Below are 10,572 nucleotides of genomic sequence, written 5' to 3'. Positions count from 1 at the left end.
GAGTTTCTCAATATTTCCTGCTTACCTAAGCTCTAAGGTGTAACCTGAGTGCTGATGGCTACTTAAAGAGACTTTGGAAGTTTTTCAGAGTCTTCATACTCTTTCAAGTATGAAAAAAATAAATGCATACCCAAGTCCAGGTTAAGTTCACTTCAAGTTAAGCCATAGAAAACTGCATCAAGGAGCTGGTTCAATAACCCCTTTTCCTAGTCCATGATACCTGTCCTCTATATCTTATTTTTATTCTTGTGAACATAAACTATTGGATGAGAATAAGGAATCAATCACTTCTGATTTTGTATCATTTTTATCTCCTGTACATTTTGCTTCATGTTTAAAGACATATGATTTTGGCAATATTTGGGTTTTGTACTCTAGTTTATTTCAGTAACCATCAGATACAATGGGAAAGTTCTCACTGCAGGGTTATATTCCCTATTGCTTTTATAAATGATCATTTTGGTTGTGATTAACTTCATAAACTATTGGAAAATTATATGGCCAAAATAATTGATATTCCATACCAATATCTAAACATTCCCAAGGTTTCTTAATTCTTATAGAAATTATTTTCTTAATTGAATTTCATGGTAAAATTACAATGAAAATATTTGTTTCTTGTGCAATAGGCCCACATAATTTCTTGGGGTTCAGTAATTTAGATTATACTAAATAAATTTAGATTATGCACTTTCATGTCTTATTTTACTTTTTATATGATCTTTTAAAAAATATTTGCCTCTTAAGGCATTGCCTATGTAGAATATGAAGGCAATATCAACTTCTCAAAAATAGGACATCTGATGCTGAGGTAAAATTAAGAACTGCAGATATTAAAGGTCTACTTTCATATTCTGCTCACATTCTGCAAAAATATCTCTGTACAACTACAAAGGCACATCAACAGTATTGAATTAGAATTTTGGAAGAATCTTGGACAAAGGCTTTAGTTTCTTGAATAAAATTAACATGTCTACTGACAAAGAAAAATAAACCCAAGGAAGTAAATAGATATTAATAATGATGAAAAGGATGTGCCTGTCAAAACATGGACTCTAATGATTATTTTACACAATTACCATCACTTTGATATCCTTTAAATAATGATTTCTCATCATCTCTTCAAATAGGCCCATGAATTTCAATATGATGGATCAGACAATTAATGCATCCAAACTAAAACCTGTATGGGGTAGGTGCCAGTGGGCTATTTGAGGAAAGGCTAAACAAATTGCACCTATGCACTGATATGCTCAGCACGTGAAACTGTTCCTGATTTAAACAGATGACATTCTTATGCTGTGCTGCTTCTAATTACTATTTTAATGATCTTATTTATAACTAACACACAGTAGTCATTTAAAGATTGACCAGATAGATCTGTTTCAAAATCTGATTGATTTATAGTTTTCTCAGGGTGCATAAGATCGCTTTCTTATACATACAGTAAATTAAAAATGCATGCCATAAATATTTTAAAAATTATTGTGCATCTATCATTGACTTGGTTTGGATCTTGAGAACAATGTTTTATCTTAAAAAAATGCATTAATTGCATCTAATAAAGATGTCAGAATTTCACCAAACCAATTTTTTCTTTTTTTGTTTTATTTACCTATTTGAATATTAGAAATGTACTAATTTCTAAGAAATAAAGAATGTGCCATTTAGATTTTCAAAGAAAGGTTAGTAAATTCTGCTTAAGTTTGGGATTAGCAACTAAAAGATTCTATCCTTTATCTTCAAAAATTCTTCCTGTTAAGTATCTTAAGATTAATGTGTGTTACTTCAGCATATATTCTACAATTTATATATGTTGAATGTACTACATAGTAGGGAATATGCATATTAGTAATATGTATATATATTTTGAGTCAGAATTATTTCAGTTTTTAATTTGAAGCATAGTATAAAATTATCCTATTTTAAATCTGTTCCTGCACTTTGTGATTCAATAATGACATTTTTTATTTAATTAGTGCCTAAATGCAGACAATGAAAAAAGGCTTGCATGCATTATTTATTAATCTTCAAAATGCCCATGAAATCAAATATATTATCCTTGCTTTTTAAATTTAGATGCTTGGCAAAATTTTAAAGCTGATTCAAAGTTAAATAATGAGTCAATTATGGACTTTTGTAACTTGACTCAATAAAGTGTATAATTCAGTGTTTCTGAACTTCTTTTATATGAAATTTACTTGATTCTTATGCTAGGTAAACATAAAAGTTTATAATCAATATACAATTTATTAATACATCTATAATTCTGCAGCATAAATCTCTGACACATATTACTAATATAACAAAACTAATAAAATGTATTATTAATATGTATATATATGATTATTTACATTACAATAAAATATTGTAACAGACATTAAAAGAAGAATTATTGTGCATGTACTCTGTGTGGTTTTAATGAAAAAGTAACATCTGACTTTATGTAAAGTTTATTGCTTTTAAGTTATTGGCTGAAAATATTCCTATGTTAATCAATATGAAGATGCTAAAGTGACTTATTTGTGGATTTGCTCTTGAATTAAAGTTTATAGCCTCAGTTATGATTTTAAGAAGCCAATCTGTTCAGCTTCATGGTTCCTAATCATAATAACAATTGTATAAAAATCAAATAGTTTGAATGCCTTGAATGTATTCTTGTGTGTATTTAAGGTGACTACAGAAAATTGAGATTAATTTTGATGTAACAATATTTTGGGAACTCAGCCAAGTAACTCCTGATAAAATCTTGAGATGGAGTGGGGGAAAGGTGCTACTTAAGTAACTTCAGAAATGGGAGGAGTCTTTTAGACTAAAGCAAAAGGAACCATATATAAGCACTGAATCAGATATGTTAAAGTTGATTCTCAGAAATACAGGTTAACAGTTCTTAAACCACTATATACTCACGTATTTGCTGAAAACAATTAAGTGCATGAATGGCAAGTGGTTTGTACAAGCTCTCTTACTGTAAGAGTGGGAGATCGAGACATAAGCAGGGAAGGCAACTAGAATGATCCAAGTAGTAACTGATTAACGTTGGAGACATCAGTATGAACTCATGTTCATCTGATTAAGATACATATATGCTCTCTGTGAAGATCCCAAAGCAGAAGGAGGAATTGGCTGTGTCAGAGAACGGCTCCCTGCAGCAGTTCAAAGAAAGAACCAAACGTTTCAAATATCTTGCTGACCAACTTACATTGGTATTTGCTGGAAAAATGTTAAAAGATCAAGGCTTTGAGGCAATGTGGAATTCATGATGGATTTACTCTTCACCTTGCCATCAGAATTCAAAACACAACTCAAGATCAACTCAGCAAGCAGACACCACTGGAAGCAGTGCTACCACATAATTGGCTTCTAATACTAACTGCACCTCTAGTTCTGTTGTTAGCGACACTTTTGGTTAAGGTGGCATCTGAAGAATTGCAAGTTTGAGTAGTTTAGGTCTGAATATTACCAGCTTCTCTGAACTACAGCATCAGATACAAGGACAACTTTTGTGTAACCCAGAAATGACCATCTAGATCATGGAAAAATCCCTTCTTTCTGAGCATGCTTTCAGATCCTGACCTGAGGAGGCAATTAATTATGGCCAATCCACAAATGCAACAATTGGTACAGAGAAATCTAGAAATTACTCATTTGCTGAGTAATCCAGATGCAGAGACAAAACTGCCAGGAATCCAGCAACAATGCAGAAAATGATGAGAAACCAGGATCATGGCTGAATAACTTAGGAAGTACCCCATAGGTGTATAGCTTTATATCACATGTAGACAGATATTCAAGAACTGATGCTGAGTACTGTATACGAGCAGTTTGGTGGTAAATCCATTTGCTTCCTTAGTGAGAAAAACAGTCTCAGGTGAAGGCAGTAGCCTTCTTACAAAATTACCCAATTCAGAGGCTCCACAAGCTTCCCAGATTTCATCACCTTCAAGTGGCGCCACCAACACCATGGGCGACACTCTGAGTACTGCTGCAAGGGGCCCTGATGGGCAGAGTGCTATTGTGTCAAAACTGGCACAAGGAGTAGGAGGTATGTTTGTAACAACTCACTATTTTCTTTGTTATATGAATACAGAAATCATTGCTAATACTATTTGTTTGAGTCTAGTGAAGACTTTCTATGGAATTACCTTTTCATACTATAAGCTATTTTTCATTTTTGATTGCCTTGTCTCCATGAAATGATTTTTCAAAATTCTATATACAAATGGGGTACAATGTTATAGTTGGAACATGTGCATATCTGGAATGATTAAATCAAGCTCATTTACATATATGTCACCTCACATACTTAATCATTTTTTGTGTGTGATAAGAAAATTGAAATCTTCCCTTTTAGCGGTTTTCAAATATATAGCACATAGTTATCCAGAGCTTCTTCATGGAGAGTATTCTTCTGTTTAATTTGTGAGGTACAGGAACCAAGAGCTGTCGTGTGGTGGTTCAATCCCCACATGCCTACATTGGCTTGGGCTGGACTGGACGGAAGCCAGAATCTGGGGAATAAATCCAGGTCTCCCATGTGAGTGGCAGGGACCTAGCCACTGGAAAATTCTTATGCTGCCTCCCAGAGTTCTGAGTTGGCAGCAAGCTGGAACAGGGAACCAGAGCTGGAAACCGAACCCAGGCACTCCAGTATGGGATGAGAACATCTTAACTGACAACTCAATGCCTAGGTCAAAGGCCTGCTTCCATGAAAGAATTTTAAGCAGTCGAATGATGCAAAAATTTTAAAGTAATAATGGGATTATTGTGTTTACTATTTGAAGGACATATTGGTGAAAGCACAAATGAATAAATGGAACATGATTATGAGGTCATTCAAATAACCTAAGACATATAAAATGATAGCTGAGGATGTTGCCAAAAAACAAGAAGTAGAAAAGACGCCAATTATCCATTCATGGACAAAGAAGTAAAGCAGAAAAAGGATAATTGTCCTCACTGGATCCACTATATATTTATTTTTATATTACATAAAATTTATGTGAAAATGAAGCATTAAATGTAAAAAATACACATATTCAGTAAATAGACATGCAGGTATATACACATTAATATTATACTTATCTCTTCACATAGAGCAGTGTTTATCAAACTTTAGTGAGCATCAGAGGACTAGTAAACACACAAATTATCCCAGCACAAGACCCAGAGTTTCTGATTCAGTAAATCTGGAATGAGGCCTAAGTATTTGCATTTATCAGAACTTCCCCAGAGACGCTGCTACTGTTACTACTTGGAATGCCACACTTTGAGAACCACTGACCCAGAGAATAAAAGTTACAGTGGTTTCAACTCATTGCAAACTACAATGCAAACAAACCCTTAAGTTCACTGGATTTAGAAAATTATGAAATGCAAGGATCTCAACTAAATTTGAATCTTAGATAAACAACACAGAATTTCTTAATGTATTTATATTGCATTCAATATATGAATGTAATTATGCTAAAATGCATTTCTGTTTTTGTTTATTCAACATTTGAATTTAACTGTGAGTACTGACTTTTATCAAGCAGCCCTACAATCCTAATGGACCTATAATGGAATCTTCCGGAAAGTGTACTCAGAAGTGCATTTCACTAACAACTTCCAGACTGCTTTCCAGAATGGCTGAATGGGCTTATTCCCTTCAGATCAATATGCAAGAATTCTCTCTGAGTCACCTCACTGATTCCTGATATCGCCAAGCTAGTATTCCAACTGTTCTGAACTTTTGCCAATCTACTTCTACCTTTTACTATATCCTACATTTCCAACATTTAAATCTAAAACTTATAAGCAGACATCACCTCAATACTTTTTGGTAAAGCAAAGGCTCTTTAATTATTAATTTTTAGTGTGTTAAAAGTGTCATGTTTTAGGGGTCGGCACTGTGGCACAGTGGGTTAACACCCTGGCCTGAAGTGCCAGCATCTCATATGGGTGCTCCTCCACTTACGATCCAGCTCTCTGTTATGGCCTGGGAAATCACTAGAAGATGGTCCAAGTCTTTGGGCCCGTGCACCTACGTGGGAGTCCTGGAAGAAGCTCTTGGCTCCTGGCTTTGGATCGGCATAGCTCCGGCCATTGCAGCCATCTGTTTTATTAGCTGATTTGCCCTTACACCAAGAGATAACCTCTGTTTTAAAGTCACAATAGTTTTCAATTTATGGGTATTTTTCCTTGTGTGACTAAGTCTGAAATGTAGTGCTCTATGTATCTATTCTTCCTCATCTTTTATTAACTCAACATTTTGAGACAGATTTCCATTAATGTATGTAGCTATCCATCATTCATTTTTAAAGCTATATTATATTCCCTTATATGTATTATTGGTTGTTTAGTCAATTCAGAGGCACTTAGATATTACATATTGTTTATTGTGGTAAACAACATTATGAGAAAAGTTTCTGTAAAAGTCGCTGTGTGAGCATAGTAAATTTTTTTCTAGAAGAATTGATATTGCTTGTTAATAGGGCATGTCATTTTAGTGCATCCAAATTGCACTCAGGTTGACACAGGATTGAAACAGGGCTCACTAAACCAAGCCCCTTCAAACCTAACACTTATTCATCAATCAGAAGCAAGGAGTATCCAGATTCTATAGTAAAAGACTGTCTACTGTCCTGCTAGGGACCTCCCCAACCTACAGACATGCCCAGAATAGCCCAATGTAATGTATATGTTATCTTCCAAAGGTGAGGGTTCCAAAGGTGCCACCATTTTGAGTGTGTTGTGTGCTAAAAAATATAGAAAGAAAATAATAATAGTAGCTGCACAAGTGGGGCACCAGCCCAAGTGTCATATGCTGATGGTAAGGAGTGGGTGCAGACTGAAGTGTTGTGTGCCAAGGAGGAACCACTACACCCCCATTCGCACCCTGTAAATGTGTATCTTCTGCTGTCTTTGAGAAGCCAGTCAGCAGACCCTCTTCCTGCATGCTGTCTCCCCCTTTTCTAGCATAAGCCATTAAACTATGTAAGTTATACATTGGACTCCACTCAATATTTGCATGTAAACCAAAGAATGTAAGTTTGGTACACAATGAAAAGTAAATATTCATTCTATTATTGATTTCTATTACATTCTATTATTACAGTAGCACTTGGGCCCTTGTAACCCACATTTGAGACCTGGAAGGAATTCCAGGCTCGTGGCTTTGGCCTGGTCCAGCTCTGGCAGGTGCAGTCATTTGGGAATGAATAGTGGATGAAGGAACACTTTTCCTGTCTCTCCCTCTTTCTCTGTTACTGTGACTTTCAAATAAACAAAATACATTCTTTAACAATGAACAAGAAAATAAATGTTTAACAAATAAAAAGATACTGCCTAGTTTCTCAAATTTGTTGGCATGTATAACTGCATTTTATTTAAACAGAATTCATATCAGAAGTATAACATGATAAATAATTTAATTCTCATTTATTGTGTCCCTGGTATATGAAACAGTCTAGGTTGTGGAGATGTAAAATTCCAATAAAATAAAGCTAGTCCATCCTTTCAAAAAACTTCCATTCAATTTAAGTGTGACAGATTATGATAAAAGTAGACCAACAAATATTACAATATGTTGAGTGGTTTTGAAAGCAATAAATGCAATGTAATTGATTTAAGAGAATACAACATAGAAGGGCACCTGATGTTATTGTTATTTAATAAAGGATGTTTAAAAAGTTACTTTTTTAAAAGATTTATTTTTATTTATTTGAAAGTCAGAGTTACACACAGAGAGAAGGAGAGACAGAGATAAAGAGAGAGAGGTCTTTCATCCACTTGTTCACTCCCCAAGTGGACGCAACAACCAGAGCTGCGCTGATCTGAAGCCAGGAGCCAGGAGCAAGGAGCTTCTTCCGGGTCTCCCATGCGGATGCAGGGGCCCAAGGACTTGGGCCACCTTCTAGTGCTTATCTGGGCCATAACAGAGAGCTGGACCGGAAGTGGAGCATCCAGGACTCAAACTGGCGCCCATACGGGATGCTGGCACTGCAGGCGGCAGCTTTATCTGCTACACCACAGTGCCGGCCCCTAAAAAGTTCCTTTTAACAAGATCTCACTCTGCAGAAGGCTTCTAGAAGGGATAGAATGAGCCAATCAATTATCTGGACAGGTCCATTTGGCCAAGGAGCCCTAAGTGGCTAGGAGTGAGGATGAGAAAAGTTTGGTGAATTCAAGGAGAAGCAGAGGACTATGCAGCTGAAGTAGTCGTGGAGCAAAGACATCTTCAGGGACACAAGCTGGGATGAGGTTCTGAGAGCTGCTTAAGGTATCAGGTGGCCTTTACTCCAAAAAAAAAGTTCTGATTCAGATGCCAAAATATACTCTCGCTGTATTAGTTTCTTGGGATTGCTGTTTTCGCACAATTCAGGAGGTCAGAAGTCTGAATCAAAGTGTCAGCAGGTTGGTTCCTCTGGAGGCTCTGAAGGAGAGACCATCGCCTGGCTGCTAGAAATCCTTAATGTCCCTTGCCTCTTCCAATCTCTGGAAGCCCCAGGCATTCCTCACTTTGTAGCACACAGCTATGATCTCTGCTTCCATGTTCATAGGGCCTTCTGTATTTTAATGTCCTTTCTTATGAGAAGTTAACCATTGGATTTGCAATGAACTATAATCCAGTATAATTTCAGTATGAACTCTAACCTAGTATGATTTCATTGTAACCTAAATAATTACTATAGCAAAGACAGTATTCCTTGTTTGAAAGTAATTTCACATTTTGATATAAATTGGGGAAGGGGGTGGATATATTAAATCCATTATAATAGCCAAATATACATGCCAATTTCTTTTCCAGTGTCCACCTGGTCCACTCTGGTCCTCAGGTAACATCCGTCCATGTGCATTGTCATGGGTGCCTCAAACTATAACAGGTGCAATACTCTCTGCCTACCTGCCTTCAGGATATTCAGTCATGCTCTTTCCTGGAATGTCAAACACAAATTTGGTCCCCACAAACTGCAGCAGACACTGGTCAGACTTGTCATGTATTACTGTTTGATTGGGAGTCATTGGCACTTAGAATTTTGTGCATCTCAGCCAGTCTTCCGCCAGGCCAGCGAAAAATAACTTTCTGTGGTAGAGGAAGGGGGCAGAAGAAAATAGACCACATTCAGGTAAGTTTCTGCAAGAAATTCTCCCTGGGGCCTGCGCTGTGGCATGGAAGATGGAGACTTTGCCTACAATGCCAGTGTCCCATATGGATGCCAATTCGAGTCCTGGCTGCTCTACTTCTGATCCTGCTCTCTGCTATGGCTTGGGGAAACAGTAGGAGATGGCCCAAGTCCTTGGGCCTCTGCGCCCATGTGGGAGAGCCGAAGGAAGCTCCAGGTTCCTGGCTTTGGATCAGTGCAGCTCTGGCCATTGCAGCCATCTGGGAAGTGAACCAGCAGATGGAAGACCTCTCTCTCTCTCTCATTCTCTCTGTCCCTCTGTAACTCTGCTTCAAATAAATGAATAAATCTTAAAAAAAAGAAATTCTCCTTCCTGATCGTCCTCTATCAATCACCTCATCATATAATTTTAAGTGATGGAAAAGGAACAGTTTTCTCTCACCACTCAATAAAATCTGCACAAGTGATTTGGTATTTCTTCCTAGAATGCATGATTACTGGGGAACATTTGTTTCTAGTCCATGGACTTCAATCAACTCTAAGACAACTGGAATGCATTCATTTAATACATTGGTACAGATGAACTAAGGAAAACCATGATAACAAAATCTTGTACATTTTTATTGCACATGCACCAAACTCAGAGACTTTTAAGTTTATGAGAGAACTGTAATCCAAATCAAAGCATAAAAATGCTGTAATACATCACTTTCAAATTTCAGGTTTGCTAGATATCAAAGATTGTCTTTGTCATCAGATTAATTAACAAAGCCAGGAATGAGCATATGCAGCATAGTAAGAAATAAAACTGTCATAAGCTGGCAAACATTCTGTTTCCTGTAAATATATAAACCTGTGAATGTTGCCTCACCTGATTTGAGAATGGCAGTAATTGTATTGTAAGCCACTTTAAAGCACTGACCAAGTAATTGTATACTTTGCCAAAGATTTACTTAAATAAAAAATAGGCAATTAATTAATATGATTCTAAAGAATTTTATTTATTTTTTGACTTACAGAATGTATTCAAATTAGTAAAAGTTCTTAAATACATAAAAGTGATTATATAAAAACTGTGTTATTAATATTTTGTTACATGTAGATCCGCTTACATATGCATATAAAGTGTGATGCTTTATAAAACAAATCTTCACATATGTCTACTTACATTATGTGTGCTATTTGAAATCTAATTTCTTAGGTTATATGATTAGTTCCAATAGTTTCCTGTGACTGTAGATGCTTTTGATTTACAATAATTCAGAAACAAATATACTAATAAACAAAATATATTGGGAAGACAATAAATGAAATAAGTATATAAAGATGGTATATTTTTATGTTGGATATTGGGTTTATGTGGGCTTATTATGCCAATCTCCCTATTTTTGTGTATTTTTGAAAAGTTCTATAATGAGGTTAAAAAAACAGTGGTTTGAATACAGATAATTTAATTTATTTAGTG

At 35.8% G+C, this 10,572-nt stretch overlaps 1 pseudogene; it reads left to right on the top strand.

Annotated features, from left to right (window-relative positions):
* The first annotated feature begins 3,086 nt into the window (after positions 1-3,086).
* Positions 3,087-10,572, top strand: part of LOC138849864 (ubiquilin-1 pseudogene) — a 142,851-nt pseudogene continuing 135,365 nt past the window's right edge.

Source organism: Oryctolagus cuniculus, chromosome 5, assembly GCF_051225735.1.
Source record: "Oryctolagus cuniculus isolate XC-2025 breed Fujian yellow rabbit chromosome 5, ASM5122573v1, whole genome shotgun sequence".
NCBI classification, from domain to species: Eukaryota; Metazoa; Chordata; class Mammalia; order Lagomorpha; family Leporidae; genus Oryctolagus; species Oryctolagus cuniculus.
Note: the sequence above shows the minus strand (reverse complement) of the source record. Positions and strands in the feature narration are given on the sequence as shown.